Source organism: Falco biarmicus, chromosome 8 (genome assembly GCF_023638135.1).
Source record: "Falco biarmicus isolate bFalBia1 chromosome 8, bFalBia1.pri, whole genome shotgun sequence".
NCBI lineage: Eukaryota > Metazoa > Chordata > Aves > Falconiformes > Falconidae > Falco > Falco biarmicus.
Window position 1 is genome coordinate 15,160,154 of NC_079295.1, and position 17,186 is coordinate 15,177,339.

Here is a 17,186-nt window from a genome sequence, read left to right on the forward strand (position 1 = left end):
TGCCAAAATCACTTTCTGCTCATGATATTTTTGGGTTTGGTTTGTTTGGGGGAAAATTATGGCTGGTGAAAATATTAGATAAATCAAGGAAGTTTATGGTTCTTCCTTCAAATGCTATGTGCTTCACACCTGACCCAGAAGAACTATTTGAAATGAAGGACTAAAACCATCTCTGCACCACTTAAATTCAAGGCTTATTAATTCTAACTGCCTTAGCTGTGCCAAGCATCGCCAGCTGTGGAGGTGGATACACATCTGTTAAGAACCAGACTAACATCTATTTTGTGTGCTGGCAACTGTCAGAGTGAACAGTAATCATCAGCAGCATGATTACCACTTTATGTGTTGTCCCCCACATATGTGTATGTATTTATGGAATCATAGAATCAAAATCGTTTAGGTTGGAAAAGACCTTTAAGATCATTGAGTCCAACTGTTGTATTTACACATGTATTTAGGGATATATTTAGGATTATAACACATGGTATAACCTCCTGACCTTCCTGGTGGTACCATAACACAATCCTTGAGAACATTCTCCTACCCCCACCCCTGTACTTAATCGATGTGAGAGGAGAGGAACAAAGATCTTCTGAGTGTAATAATAGTATGGTGTTAAGAGGCCTTGTCTGCCAAGACAGATAATCCTATGACAATGTAAATCTGCTACTTCAGTCCAAATTCACAGGTGGAATTCAATGCCTAAGTATCTTTAGCCTCCAAGCAACTTCCTAAACCAGGAATAATAGCATTCCTCTACCAGACAGGTATACCTGCATTAATGAGAATATCAGATCTCAAAGAGACAGAAGCCCCAGACTGACTTCCCTGGCCTCACCTGTCTGTGCTAATCTGTTTATAACACCATGCTGTTCCTGGCTAATATTGCCTTCAATCAAATAATATCCTGTTAAACACTAACTTCTCCTTAGTTGACTGCTAAACCACGAAGTGGTAGCTTCAGTGGCCACACCATGGTACTCAAACACAGTAGGTGAAAGTACTGCGTTACCACAGTTCTCCTCCTTCTGTGCCTTGTGTTCTCTATTGTATTCATTACTGGATTTCTGTGATGCATCACACAGTGGTTGTGTGTAGTCTGGGAAGGGCCAAGCATGTGCTTGTGAGCTGGTTGAGCTCTCCATCTCAGCGGGAGTTGTTTCTTTTCACACAAAGACATGTAAATTTAAGGAAGCGTGTGCATTTGAGTCTTGGCTGAGGCCATAACTGATGTATGCTGTGTGATACTGATACATATTTTGTGATGCCAGTGCACTATTACACTCACCTGGGAACTGGAAGCAATACCAAGAATTCCTTGTCAAGGGTGACTGTGAGGATCAAATGTTTTGAGGGGGGCAAGTAACTGCTGGAATATTATTTGTTTGGTACTAAGCAGATTTTTTTGTTGTTGTTGTACCCATGAATTTCTGTTGCCATAAAAGACAAAAATATACCATGGCTTTCTAAGAAACTCTGACATCAGTGCTAATACACTGTGACCTGCTTGGGGAAAAGAAAGAAGATAGATATGGAAGGGGTTGTATGCTGTATATCCATGGGAGTGTTTGAGGGCATCAGTGCATACCCCAGTCTCATCCTTTCTTGGAGAATTGTAGGGTGCAGACATTAAAGTTAATGGTCCATAGATATATAGGGGAGCAAAGAAGGAAATTAGGGTAGCAATTATTCAATCTGATGTTTTCGGAAAGGGAGATCATCTCCAAAGAGAGGAAGATGTTACATTCCAGTGTGTCTGAGTAGATAGATTTTTATGGATCACTCTTCAGGGCTGAATACAGAAAAAAATACCTTTTTCTGAAAAGTTAACCCTAGCCTGGTATCTGATCTAAAGACCATTAAAGCTACTAGGCATGTTTTTAACTTAAATAGAGGTTAGGTTGCAACCTTAATTCTGTCCTGAATATGGAGATTTTTTGATTCGTGCAAAACTTTCTTTATTTTGTCATACAATAAAATAGATTTTTTTAACAAACACCAACAAAAGTGCTAAAAGACAGCCAATCTAATTATAATATTTCTGTCAGCACCCATTCTTTTAGCCCCAGAAGGAGCAGACTCCTGCCACGGTTCTGCTCTTCCACATAGTTCTGATTTTAATAAGAACAGGAGGAGGCCTATAGAGAGCGTAACATTTTCTGCAGGGGACCAGTCCATGCCTCAGCATTAATAATGCAGCAAATTAATGGTCTTCTCAAAGAACTGCTCTTTTGTATGATGACAGCCCAGTGTGCCATATTTCTTACAAAGCTATAGTTTATGACTAAGATGCTGATCAGATGTTATACATACATTCATGTCACAGATTACCAAATGGCAGTAACAATGGAGATATCTTCCAAGTTTTACACAGACTTTTTCTTTGTTTCTCTTTTTTTTTTTAATGAAAAGTTAATTCTCAATCCATCTCAAGCACTCTTTTTTTTTTTCTTTCTTTTCCTCATCTAACCACCCCCAACCCCCTCCCCCACCATCAATCTGTGTGAAATCTTTCCAGCAAGACCTAAAAAGATGTGATATCCTCTTGGATTCATGTTTCATGTGGAATCTCAAGCTGAGAGAGGCCTCAGGATAGAGCACTAACTGACAGGGGGACGGCAAGGCAGTTGGGATTGTGTAGGCGTGCAGAACTGAGGAACCAGGGCTGCTCAATATGTTTTTAATGAAACTAATAAATACAGCCATTGAATGAATAGAGCTGATTGACACGGGGAGTTCCTAGTTCCCCCCTTCCATCTGCAGCCTTTTCAGTAGCAGAACAGAATAAAGAAATTTAAAAAGAAACTGGGACATGTTTTTTCAAAGAAATGTTATACAAAATTGCAAGCAAAATGCTGGATAAAAGAAAATTGTTCTTTTTCTACAAAAAGCCTAACATGGTTTTTCCCATGTTCTTTCCACAGAAAAGAATCAAACCCTCTCTCACAGTTTCCAGTGAGCCAATGGAAAGATCAGTAATGGAATAGCTGAAAAAAATTCAAAGTAGAAATTGTTTTTCATTATCCTTTTCATGACAGGGGAAAAATTGCTAGGAAAAATCAGCTCTCCCACTGCTTTATAAAAAAAAAAAAAGAAAAAAAAAAGAAAAGAAAAAAGTAGAAGTGAGCTTTGAAATGTCTTGATGATAAAGACTGAGCATTTCCAAGGGAAAATGCAGCCCTGATCTAATTATGGAAAGGGGCTTGCAGCCACACAGCTCTGACCTCATCACACCATGCAGGATCAGGCAGCGCATTGTCTGCACTGGGTAGGATGTGGGTAGTCAAGTCTTTGAGTAGAAGAGTGCCTGCATTTCCACATACGTTCTTTTTCCCCCATTAGCATGTTGACTGTGTTTTCAGTTCTAAAAGATGGGAACAGGGATGATGAATGACCTTGAGGACAGCTAAACTCATATCACAGTGGTGTATTCCAAAGTGGGGAGACAGGCAGAGGAGTTGTTTAAAAATAGGTAGATAGCCAAAAATAAATACTATCAATGTCTGCATACCACAAGCTTAAAAATAATAACAGGTGAAAGCAGAGTGTATGACAGTGGAAGGAGAACTTGACGTAATGGGTATTTCTGAAGAATGGGGGAGTGTCAAAAATCAATGGGATACTGTAATACTTACTATAATCTCTAGAGCAAGGACAGCAGGTTAGGTCACAGAGTGAGGGGGAGGAAAGGGACTCGGCAGTTGCAAGACACCATTGGATCTATAGAGATAAGATTTTAGTAGCTGAAGAAAACCAGATAGTAAAAAATCTATGAATTTATCTATTAATGGCTGACAAGAAGCAACTATATATTAGGAGTAAATAAAAGGGACCACAGTGTAATTCTGAGCAACATCCTCTGGGTAAGAAGCATACCAAAGAGTAGCTTTTAAAAATTTGGAAAGGGGAATTTTCTTATAAAAAATACACAATCAAATAGAGAAGCTAGTGAACAAGCCATGGAATTGCGAGTAAGGATATTCAGATCTTTAGGCTGAGCAATGAGTTATTTTCTGAGAAACTCACAGTAGATTTTAAAGACTAGATTATCTAATGCTTGTTTTTCTACCTTCCCACCTCACACCCTATTACACTGAAATATTTTCCAAGATATTCTTTCTTCTGCTGTTCCCTTTTATATCTTCCTCCCACAGAACTGTTATAGCAATATTCCAGCTGTTTTCTTGCTGCTGTGGATATGCACAGAAGACTCCCATGCCGTTGTATAGATGATAGACCACAATGCCTCAAAGTATCCCTGAGCTGCTTAACCTTATACAGTGCACATTGCAGAATTCAAGAAATTAAAGTTGTCTGGGGGGGGTGGGGAGAGATGGGGGGGCAGGGGGCTAGGGGCTACTCCACCGAGGTTTAGGTCAAAAATATGCACAAGGCTTTGTAGGAACAGAACCTCCAAATGTCGTGCAAAAGTGAAAAAAAACCCCACCTGTATATTCATAGTCACAACAAGATTATTTGTATTTGAAAAATAATTTAGCCAGAGCCTGACTTGCAATGGCTAATATTCTTATTCCGTAACTAGGTTAGTCTTGCTGGCACTCTATTGAATCCCACAAATATCCAAATTAAACTGGAGCAGTTCAGAAGAGGTTTTCTGTAACTCTCACTTCTCCTTCTGGGTCCTAAGTAAATAGGTGCATGGTGTGCATCATGCCAAGTGGCCAGCAAAGCTGAGCTCTGACAAGTCAACTACCAATGCATGTTCCAGGGTCAAGCTCACTGGTATCAATGGAATTTTTGTCTTAACAGTGAAAGTGGATCAGAGTCCCCTCTGGGCTGATCTGTTGTGAATGCCTGTGCTATTGATAGACTATTCTACGAGGATTAGTATTTTTTAAAGGTACAGAAAAAGGAGTCGGGAAGAAAAGAAATAGTAGTAGCATGAAAAAATATTTAATTAATTAACCTGCCTTCCCCAGTTCTTAGTTCTTTTCTTTTTTCTAGGGAACCATCTATTTAATTAGGGAGTTTTAATCAAATGAGTGTTTTTTGAAGATGCAGACAATTAGTACGCTGCTTGTCACAAGTTTAGCTATCAAGTGATACTTTTCAGGACTTATGCCTCCTATAGACTATCAAGCTGGAAACTTTGCAATGAAATGAACTTTCATGAGTAACCATTATAAGCACATGAGATTATCTTTAAGGAATTGATTAGATTTCTTTCAAATATTTCAAGTGAAATACACCTGAGATACTCCAATTCATGAATCACTCTTCTAGAATTTTGTTCTCTGGAGCTCAGATCCAAAATCACAACTTCTGCCAACCCCAGGGCTGGATCACGTTTCTGTGAAAATCAGAATCATTGCATTGGCTTTACAGGCAATACATTCAGGCTCTAAATGTCTAATTAAAATGTGAAACTTATTTGTCAAAATATTTTAGAAGTATTGGCAACGTTTTTCTACATGTGGGAACACTTTTTGCCATGGTCACAAAATTAGATGGGTATTCAAAAGATGTCCTGAAGACTTAGGAAAGATAGTTTTGCGTGGTAGTTTTATTTCTTCCTCTTTTATTTTGTTTTGTTTTACTTGCAATTTGTATGGCTCCTTGGGGCTAATTTATGATTTTCAAAAATGTGGTTAAGTAGTTCATTTACAGAAGACAAACATCAATAAAAAAGCCAGGTTCAGTCTTATGTGTACTTTGTCCTCAGGCTTCCAGAGAAACTGAAATGGTTCAGAAGTACAAATTCCTGTTAAAAAGTTGGGAATGTGTGCTATTTTTATAACTTGTTCCTCCACCTTGTTATTTAAATAACTGCCTCCTTGCCTACCCACCATATTTAGGAAAAAGAACTTTGCACAGACACATTGTATATGACAGGGGGGAAAAAGGGGGGGGGGGGGGGAGGATATAAAAAAAGAAAGAAAAAGAAAACACACAAAAAGATTCCCATCTACAGAGCTGCAGAAGAGAAGACATAGCCTCCAGTTCAGGAAATACTTCCTGTTCCTAAAAAGGTGATTAATCATGTGCTTTAAGTGCACACTTATGTGCCTTGCAAATTTGGGGTAAAGGAGGAAATTGTGTGCTGAGTAGAACATCCTGGTTTTATTTCCTAAAACGTCTTCTTGTCTTTAAGATCTTGTTCTGTCTGACCAGACAACTGATAATCACAGGACAAAAATCGATCTAGGGCCTGGAGCAACTGATTGCCAGCAGGTCAGCTGAAGCGCATCCTGTGCTGGGGACTAATTGCTGGAGTTTTACAGTTGTTAGGGAATCTGCTGGGGAAGACTGTGAAACCCAGCATATGTATTTCTGATTTTATTAGTACAGGGAGAGAAATTGGGAACAGATCGTCATTCTTTACATTCATCCTCACTTGGAAGAATCTGGGTGCTAGAAAAAAAATATTAATGTACAAATTCTTATTTATATAGTGGTACCTTTGTATAGCTGGGTAGAAGAGCCTTCATTTGAGAATCAAGAAAAAAAATGGTACTGACTTATAAAGTCATATAAATAGCTTTTCTGTAAATGTGAATCTGACCTCAAGTATTAGGAGCTCCAGAGTGAAAGTATAGCATTGTTAAAAAATAAAGGGGCAGAGAGGCTTAAGTTCAGGCATGTAATTGCTTTGCAGACATTCCGCATGCAAAAATAGAAGGCAAAAACTTCTTAGGAAAAGTAAGACAGTGTGATACATAAAGACATTTACCCCTAGGTAAATCGGGAGTAATTCTCCTGAAGTCAACAGATTGGTGTAAATTGAGTCTGGAGCAAAGCAGGAGTCTGAGATAATATTTGCCTAAGTTACCTCCCTTGTTATTGGGAGGATTGTCAGCTGCTGCCGCATGTATTTGGAGCTGCAGCACAAGAGGATAAAGGGAGAATGCTTGAGAACTAATTAACAAGTTACCAGCTGAACGTGTCTCATTATTTTGAAATGTAAATGTTTTTCTTGATTAAATGTAGACCATTAGCTCTACTCTATGATAGAGGAAGTTTCATCAGAAGTGAAAGAAGAGGAAGCAAGGAGCTTTGTGGTGTTGTGATGGACATTGAAATAGCTGATCCATTGGGAAGTGTCACAAGAATGTACAGAGAGCTGTTAGCATGAGCTTTTATATTTGAACTTATCCTCTGCAACTGGAGTTGAGAGGCTTTTACTCTCTTCAGGTTATGCAGAAAGGAAAAACATGACTTACACTGACCAGCAGTTACCAATCAGTTTAATGACAAGACAAACTCCTATTCAGCAGGATCTTGGTAACATTTCATATAAATATAAGTTCTAGTGTAGAACAGGCAAAAGTTTCTCCTCGGATCCTTACCATAGATTTTTATCTACTCCAGATGCCTGGAGTTCCTATTCATGAAAACAAATTTCTGTATGTGTAAAAAACCATGTGTAGTGGATTTAGACACATTCCCAATTGACTTGCACAAGAATAACCACCTATTTTAAACACCCACTGAAAGGCACATTTTTTTATATACAAGGTCAAATTCTATCCTGATTATAGAGCAGGATGAATGAAAAACATTGAAGTTAGCAAAACAACTATGGATAACAAAGCTGTCCTTTCAAAACTTCTGGTCCTGTGGTGTGGATTTCTAGATCTGAAATATGCAGTCAGCTTCCAAACAACCTCCTCTTGACCTATGTCAGGGAGCCAAGACCATAGCATTTGGATTTTGCAATCCACTTTTCTTCTGTCTTCTTTCCAAGTGCAGCAGGAGACTCCCCAGGTGTTTCATTACCAGAAGTCACAGTGATCTTCTGTCTACCTTGGGAGAGTGTTATATGAAATGCAGTTACCTATATATTGAATGACCAAAGGGCCAATAGAATAATCTGAAGTGTTACTCCATAGCTGTGCAGCTCAGTCACCCTGACAAAAGTACCATACTCTGTGTACTGCAACTTTCATGTAAATAGCAAGCAATATTTTTCATAAAGTTTGTGGTGAAGGCTTTGGGTAAGCTGGCCAAACTCGCAATGATGGGGTTATGTCCAGCTCCACTACAGTGGTTATTGCTCAAGTTCTTGGGCTACAGAGAAAATCTATGTGATTTTTGAAAAGATGAGCCCCCAGAACAACTGGAAGGTGTCATTATATATTGGCTAGAGCAGAAAATAATTCCTCTTCCTTGTTTAACAAGAAACCACCATCTACTTTTCTCCTCATTCTGTCCAGACACACACTCAGGCTTCATTTTACCCATTCAACAAATAGAACCTTCACCACTAACATGAAAACATAGGCTTGTGTCATGCTAGCACCAAGAAGTAACTAGGGGCAGGGTGCCCATTATGCTAGGTGCTGCACAAACTTCTAAAGGAAACTATCTGTGATAAAGATGTTGACTTCTTGTTTAAGACAAAGCATCACTACCCTGGGTAGGAGGAGGTGGGGAGTTAGGGGAATGCATGGTTATAGAGACGAGCTTTGAGAATGTAAAATTGGTAAAGATTTTGAATTCCTGCCGTTTCTGAACCTAAGGCTCCAGTAATGGGATACCAATAGGATAGGTAAAATCGCATTCCTCTGAAATACCTTGTCTTGTATTCTGGCTTTATCAACTGGCTAGCAGTTGTTTTCACTGCAAAGTGAAACAAAAAGTGAAAAAAACCCACAGTGAGCATACCAGATGATTTTCATACGTGTTTAATAGAGCACGAGTAAAGCATTATCCAAAATGACTTATACCCTCTCAAACAATGATAGCTCTAGGAAAAAGCAAATATTGACACTTCAATAATGTTTGCCCAGCAATCAGTGAGCGGTATACAGCACTCAGGGTGTCTTTGTTACAGGAATCAATTATGAAAATGGAGAGCTGAGGTCCTCCAATTAGAAGTATATAATAAATGCTGACATTATTGAAAATGTGCACTCTGAATCTTTCTGAGGCTATGCATTTATCCACATCTCAGTCAGTACCACTTGAAACTTCCACTCCAGTTGGCTACCTCCCAGTATCCATACCTTTAATTTTAATGTTATCTCCTATGTGTGAAAATAGATGTTTGTCATGCTAGATCCACACAGCATCCACCTGTTCTGCCTTCAAAAATGATCAGTACCAGCTTTATCAGAGGACATAGTCCTGCAGCTGAGGAGATATTGAAAATATGCTCCCAGAGAATGTTTCCTCCTATTCACATTAACTGCATAGTGTCCTGACATAGACTTCATACACATTGGTTACATGACATCTGTCTTCTTCCTACAAACACTTGTTTCCTTCTCTCTGCTTGACTGATGCTAAGGTTAGCCTTCCCGTGTACCAAAACATTGAGATATGAAAATAAAGGGCTGGAGTCTTGATTAAATTTGCCTTTGCCACTTCATACCACCAGTGAGGCAAGGGGGTCAGCAGTCCCTCTACACACAGTGAGGACTGGAGTCGCAGCTCTTCTGTGTCACTGAAGCACTCGAAGCAGTTAAGAGATTAGTGACTTGAACCCTTAATGTTCAGTGAATGAAAGCTGGTTCCAGTTGTTTGTGTCAGCAATGCGTGGGATAGAACTTCTTACAGGAGAGATTCAGTGACCACTCTAAACGACTCCACTGGGGACAGATTGTTGTAACGTCTGTTTCTTGGTGCTATTTTCTGATTCTGTTAGCATTCACGAATGTCTCAACATCTAGCATTTTTCCATTACAGCCTCTATAATTTGTCACTGCTTCTCCCAGGACAAATATTTGCTGTGGAAAGATGAATCTGATTGGCTTGTTTTTAAGATCATAGCCTTTTCTTTTCCTTCTTTTCTGATAGCTTCATGATTGTTTTTGGCAGCTGAGTCACAAGAAGATGTTACACAAAGGGTATTTAAAGTATAATGAGGTTCAATGGAGTTGAAAGCTAAAGTTCATTAGCCTCACATTTAAGACTGTTAGAGCAGAGAGTCTGTAGTGAAGCATTGTGTTTGTCATTTGCACAGTGTTTCTGAAGAGCAAACAGCATAGATTCTCTGGACACTTACTGGCTTCCTTTCTGGCCTCGCAGCTGATTTTCATTTGCAACAGAGTCCAATATTGCAGAATGGAGATTGATGGAACCGTTCAGCACAGTGTCAGCAAGTGTATGTAACCTCTGCTCTGACCATCACCAAAGTTACCAGGAGAATGAATCAGAAAGGATTTGAGCAAAAGACAGTCTCGGTACCATAGTGACCATGCAGTTGCTAAGGATGTGATTAGCACTCTGATTGCAGGAACGGGAGAGTTAATTGCTATGTCCTCGTTCCATTTCTCCGGGGGAATACCTGTTTGCCAATTCTGCAAGACAAAAAAAGAAACAAACCACCCTCCTTTTGATTTTACAGCATCTGAGGCCAGCACCTGTTTGACAGTAAACATCTCCATTATGAAACTAGAATACAAAACTTTTATCAGCTAAGTGCAGCACATGCAATGCTAGCAATTTTTTTTTCTTTTTTCATTTCTTGCTATATTTTCTCCTCCCATGCACAACGCACTCTTGCTCACTTCCCTTTGGAAGTTTGAGAGCCTTTTTTTCCCCCCTGTAAATCTGAAATTCAGCTATTAAGCTGAAGAAGGCTCAGGGAAATGAACTGAAATGTCTAGTGAGAAGAAAAATGGCACTGTAAGGATGGGATAAAAAAAAAAAAGCTCAGGGTAATAGAGATTGATCACTCAATCTGTCCGTGGCCTCAAATAAAACTGAGTGAATTTAACACGTTAAGTTACAGTTAAGAAGCTGAGTTGTTTCTGTGGATATAATATAGTTTCAGATTATCATGGGGAGCCATTTATTTATTTCTGCATTTGTGAGTCATTTAGGCAGTCTCTTTATGTGAGTGAAAATATGTTTATTTTCCCACTCCCTGCTGTTGTGTGTTCTATTAATATCACACTAGTTGAAATAGATGGGCACAGTAGAAACTATTTGGTGTTGAATTTGTTTTTCAGATTTCTTTTTCTTCTCTTTCTCTTCTTCAGGCAGCTATTTTTATAAACCAGTTCAAAAGCCCCCAGGCACTTATAATACAAGTTTTCCTCCATTTTTAAAACACAAGGCTTAACCCTGCAATAACAATCCATGAGGATTCAGGAGCCTGTGTAAGGTCTATGATGTCTTTTATCCCTTTCAGACAAGATGGAGAAGATACTGTGTTTCCCTAGCTTTCCAAAACAAAGCATTGGGTACTCAGAAGTGGCTATAGTTCTGACTGCTTCTGTTTGATAAAATATTGTAAAATATATCAAATATTATAAAATATTTCCCTTATTTGATAAAAGATAAAAAGCTAGAAACTGTCCAAAGAGAAGCTAGAGTAAATAGAAAAAGAATGTTGCTGTGATATATACTGGTCCCTGTAGTTTACCAGAAACCACAATTAACATCTCCCCCTCCCTCACCAAGGTCATTCCTGGTAGATGCTGCCATAGATGCTGTTGCCCCTTTCCTCATGGCAGAAGCTAACAGGATGCTGGGATATATGCCCCTTTTCATACTCCCCATAACCTCTTCAGAATTGTTTCTCTTCTCTCTGCCCTTCCTATGGCTCCATTTGGATTTTACTCAAGTGTGGACATGCCAAGCAGTGATCTGGTGGCATGCCATGCTTGGCAGTGTAAGCAGAGACTATAATGAGGATGCTGAAGAGCTTGTTATGAGGTGAAGCACAACAGGTTTACAAAGGAAATCAGTGGAGAAAATTAATGTGAAGTGTTCCTAGCTGAGCCAAGCAGTTTCCAGCTGAGGGAGGTTACAGATGAGAGCTCAAAGTCCAGGAGCTGGTGCTGGAAGACCTGACTGTCAAATCTGACTCGGCAGTTCTTGCCTATGTTGAAATGGTGGGGGATTATAGCACCTGTACTTGATGGAGGTGCTCTCCAATTGGTGGAGGCAAGAAGATTGTACTGGGAGCTCCAGGCAGTTACCTGGGGGCTCCTGAACTCATATAAGCTGAACTGTGCTATTACTGCTGTCTGTAGCAGAAGCAGGATGGCACTGAAAATGAGATCGTCTTCACACCCTCAGCCAGCATGACCCAGTTAGCTTGCAGCAGGCATCAATCAGGATGTTTGCCTCTGCCTGTGACTGAGCAGTGAGTGTGACCTAGTGCCCCTGGCTAGGCTCTTGCTTTGCCCCCCATTTGTCTCCCCGTTATGTGTCACTCTCTCCTTTGTGCTGCATTCTGTCTAGGTAGCAAGGTATGTGCACTGTGGAAGAGGCACTGTCTTGGTTTTAAATGTCACTATCACATCCTGTCCAGCATGGCCCTGACCTCTTGGTGTTGGTCTTAAGAGCTACAGAAATAGAAATTAATACATAAATCCTCCCACCTTAACCATAAAGGAGGGGTGGGCTGGTCATGACCCCATGATGCATATTCCTACCTTCCCTAGGAGTCTGCAACCCTAGGTCATCATCCCATGATGGAACACACATTACCATCTTCTGAATGAAACCTCACCAGCTTTCTCCTTGTGGGAAAGTGCCTCTGTCTCTTTGTTCTTTCTTAATCGTATATTGTGGTTCACATACAACCCTTCTTATGTCCTTGCCGCTGCCAGTGGAAGGGCAGTAATTCTGAAAGGACATTAACATCTGTCATTTTGTACATGCTTCAGATAGATCAATGAAAGTGCCAGCTCTTTCAAAGATACCGCTGGACAGTAAGCAAATATTATGTAAAGTTGAAGAGCTACATAGACTGCTCTGCTGGCTTAGGCAAACAGATAAGAAGGCTTGAACAAGCTCCTGGAGAGGGTATCTAAAAAGACCAGTCATAGGGAACAAGAGATAGGAACAACAGACTGGAGGAGAAAGCAGGAAATTAAGGACAGCTATATTGGTGTCACTACTACTTTCCAAAAGTCCAAGGGAGATGTGTCAGCATCTACAAATAAGAGCAAGATCAAGACATGAGAACTTACCCCCTCATTGCCTCCCCCTTGCATTGAATGTGCTGGTATTATCTACATTCTCAGTCACTTTATTCAGCTGAGGAAACAAGCTTGGTGAAGCATGTCATGTCTTCCCCAGGAACAAATCCACAACATCTGAGTGTTTTTGATCTAGGACATAATTTTCCTTTGGTGTTACTAGCAAAATTGGTGGTATCACCTTATGAGTCATCTTGTACAGCAGCAGTTTTTGAAAGTGTTCTGCTTTCTAATGCTGCATATTTTTTAGTAAGTCTTTTGCCAAAGTCCTCAGGCCCTAGGAAGCCAATTTATAACACATTTCTTTTAAAATACATGTGCCAGAAACCCACACATTCAACATGTCAAGCACAGGAGCCTGACATTAAGTTCTTAAACCTGTGGCTGAGATCCTAAAAATAAGCACCAGAAATTTTAACTGGGATGAAATCTAAAGAGCTTCAATGCCACACCAAGAAATTATGTATTTAGTCCTTTTCAAAAGCCAGAAAATAACAAGAGACAGGGCTTGTAATGCAGGACTAATTTTCTAGCCTGTGTGAAATGCTTTACAGCATTTTACACTGGTTTCTCTTCAGAGTGATATCCATCCATTAGAGGACTGGACCAGGGTCCAGAAATTTTCAGCACTTCTTACTGTTGACCTGTTCTCTTGGCTGCAGTTTCACCTTCCTTCACAGCAAGGAGAGGTAGTGGAGTTGCTTTTTATGAGAGGGAGCAACTGGAATGTATCAAGCTCTTCCTAGGGGTGGATGCTGAATGAGTTGAGAGCTTATGGGGCAGGCCAACATGGGGGGCGCTGCTGTGTTTACTACAGGCCACCTGATCAGGAAGAGGAAGTTGATAAGGCCTTCTACAGACAATTGGAGGTAGCCTCACAATCACAGGCCCGGGTTCTCATGGGGGATGTCAACCTCCCTGGTATCTGCTGGAAAGACAACACAGCTAGGCTCACACAGTGCAGAAAGTTCCTGCAGAGCGTTGATGATAACTTTTTGATGCAGGTGGTGGAGGAGCCAATGAGTCAAGGTACTTGTACTCACAAACTAAGAAGGACAGGCTGGGGATGTGAAGGTTGAGGGCAGCCTTGGCTGCAGTGACCATAAGATGGTGGAGTTTGGGATCCTGCGTGGAGGAAGCAGAGCAACAAGTAGGATTGCAGCCCTGGACTTCAAGAGAGCTAACTTTGGCCTCTTCAAGGACCTACTTGGAGGAATCCCATGGGCTAGGGCTTTAGAAAGTAGCAGGGTCCAAGAGAGCTGGCCAATACTCAAACATCACTTCCTCTGAGCTCAAGATAGCTGCAGCCCCATGAGTACAAAATCAAGCAAAGAGGGCAAGAGGCCTGCATGAATAAGCAAGGAGCTTCTGGCTAACCTCAAACAGAGGAAGAAAGTTTATGGGATGTGGAAAAAAGGAAAAGGCCACTTGGGAGGAATATAGGGATGTGGTCAGAACATGCACGGAGGTGATGGGGAAGCCTAAGGTCCATTTGGAATTAAATCTGGTGAGGGAAGTCGAGGACAACAAGAAAGGCTTCTTCATATACATTAGCAAGAAAAGGATGACTTGGGAAAATGTGGGCCCTCAGCTAAATGAGGTGGGTGCCCTGCTCATGAAGGACACAGAGAAGGCAGAATTATTGAATGCTTTCTTTACTTGCAGTCTTCACTGCCATGGTCGGCCCTCCAGTTTTCCAGACTCTGGAGGTAAGAGAAGGAGTCTGGAGAAAGACTTTCCCTTGGTTGAGAATGATCATGTTAAAGACACTTAAGCAAAACTGAAACCCACAAATCCATGGGCCCTGATGGAATGCACCTCCAAGTAATGAGGGAGCTGGCAGATCTTGTTGCAAAGCCACACTCCATCATCTTTGGAAGGTCATGGAGAACAGAAAAGGTGTCTGAGGACTGGAGGAAAGCCAATATCACTCCAGTCTTCAAAAATGGCAAGAAGGAGGACCCTGGAAACCACAGGCCCGTCAGCCTTACCTCCATCCCTGGAAAAGTGATAGAACAGCTCATCCTGGAGGTCATCTCAAAGCACGTGAAGGAAAAGAAGATCATCAAGAACAGTCAACATGGATTCACTAAGGGGGAATCATGCCTGATCAGCCTAATAGCTTTCTATGATGGAATGACTGGCTGGGTAGAAGAAGGAAGAGCAGTGGATGGTGTCTACCTTGACCTCAGCAAGGCTTTTGACACTGTCTCCCATAGCATCCTCATAGGCAAGCTCAGGCAGTGTGGGTTAGATGAGTGGACAATGAGGTGGATTGAGAACTGGCTGAATGGCAGAGCTCAGAGGGTTGTGCTCAATGGAGCAAAGTCCAGCTGGAGGCCTGTAGCTCGTGGTGTTCCCCAGGGATCAGTACTCGGTTCAGTCCTGTTCAACTTCTTCATCAATGACCTGGATGAAGGGACTGAGCACACCCTTGGCAAGTTTGCTGATGATACAGGACCGGGAGGAGCGGCTGATGCACCAGAGGCTGCGCTGCCGGCCAGCGAGGCTTGGGCAGGCTGGAGAGCTGGGTGGAGGGAACCCCATGGAGTTCAATAAAACCAAATGTCAGGTCCTGGACCTGAGGAGGAGCAACCCCAGGCACCAGCCCAGGCTGGGGCTGACCTGCTGGAAGGCAGCTTGGCAGAGAAGGACCTGGGCATGCTGGTGCACAGCAAGGTGCCCATGAGCCAGCAGTGTGCCCTTGGGGCCAAGAAGGCCGATGGCACCCTGAGGGGCATGAGGAGGAGCGAGGCCAGCAGGGCGAGGGAGGTGATCCTCCCCCTCTGCCCTGCCCTGGTGAGGCTCATCTGGAGCGCTGTGCCCGGTGCTGGGCTCCCCGGTTCGGGAGAGACAGGGAACTGCTGCAGAGGGGCCGGCGGAGGCTACAGAGATGGCGGGGGGAGCGGGGCATCTCCCTGGTGAGGAAAGGCTGAGGGAGCCGGGCCTGTTCAGCCTGGAGAAGAGAAGGCTGAGAGGGATCTTACCAATGTACACAAATATCTTAAGGGCGAGTGTCAGGGGGATGGGGCCGGGCTCTTTTCAGCAGTGCCCAGCGACAGGACAAGGTGCAACGGGCACAAACTGCAACACAAGAAGTTCTTTCTGAATATGAGGAAGAACTTAAGGGTGACAGCACTGGGACAAGCTGCCCAGAGATCTTGTAGAGTTTCCTTCTCTGGAGACATTCAAAACCCACCTGGATGCAACTGTGCAGCCTCCTGTAGATGAATGTGCTTTAGCAGGGGGTTGGACTAGATGATCTCCAGAGGTCCCTTACATCCATGACCATTCTGTGATTTTATAAAATTAAAGGTGGGGAGGGAGGATAAAAATGTAAGGGGAAAAGAGGAAATTAATGGTAACAAGATTTATGAAGCAGACTGAGGTCTCCTGCTGAAAATGAGGTAGAATAGCCAGCAGTTATTATGGGGCACCATATTCATACTGGATTAGGATATGTACAAATAGGCTTGGCAGAGCCTCCCCAGGAAAAGGAATCCCTGAATTTGTTCCTATATTTAGACAGGGATGCAAGTATAATTATTATAGGACTGCACAGTCCTGATGTAATGACAGGGAAATTGTGCTGTTCTATGATTCTGTCATATAACCAACCCTCTGCCCCATAAATCATTGCCCAGTTACATTGTTCTGCTGGAAAAACTCCTGTTACTGCCCTGAAAAAATTAAAAATAAATCTATACTGCCTGGCTTTTGGGGAGCAAACAGTGGCTGTGCTTGGAGAGCTACTTCCCTGGCAACTCTTTATACTAGCAAAGCATGTTCCTTCTCTGTGGGCAGATCCCAGGAGGCAGAAGCATTCAGCATTCCATAACTTGGGATCACAGTGGCAGGGCTGGGCCTTGGCTTTTTAAATTTTGTTTTGTTTGGGATAGGGGGGGGGGGGGGGGGGTTGCATGACTAGCAGTCTCCTAAGCAACAAAATGGGTAGCAAGAAAAATAGCAACTAGGCTAATTACAAAACTAGGGGAAATCCCAGCCTGAGTCATTGTAGGAAAGGGAATTAGCAGTCCCCTTGAGCCTTGTGATACTTATTCAACAGAAAAAGTTGCTCAAGATTTTCATCCTGTCACCTAATGAAAATGCGGGGTATGTGCTTAATGGGTCTTCCTAATTGTAGAGCAAAACTCCCTCCTTGCCTTGCCTTCTGCTTGCTTTTAAAAAAGCAGTATTTTAACAATTAAAGAGTGAGACAGTCCTCTTTTCAGCAAGAGCTAAATTCACATAGAAACCAGATTTTTTCCCCAGATTGGCTTTAAATGG

At 41.9% G+C, this 17,186-nt stretch overlaps 1 protein-coding gene across 2 annotated transcripts in view; it reads left to right on the top strand.

Annotated features, from left to right (window-relative positions):
- The window catches only part of KLF7 (KLF transcription factor 7), a 112,389-nt gene that overhangs the window by 72,407 nt on the left and 22,796 nt on the right, over window positions 1-17,186 (top strand). The window lies entirely within an intron of this gene.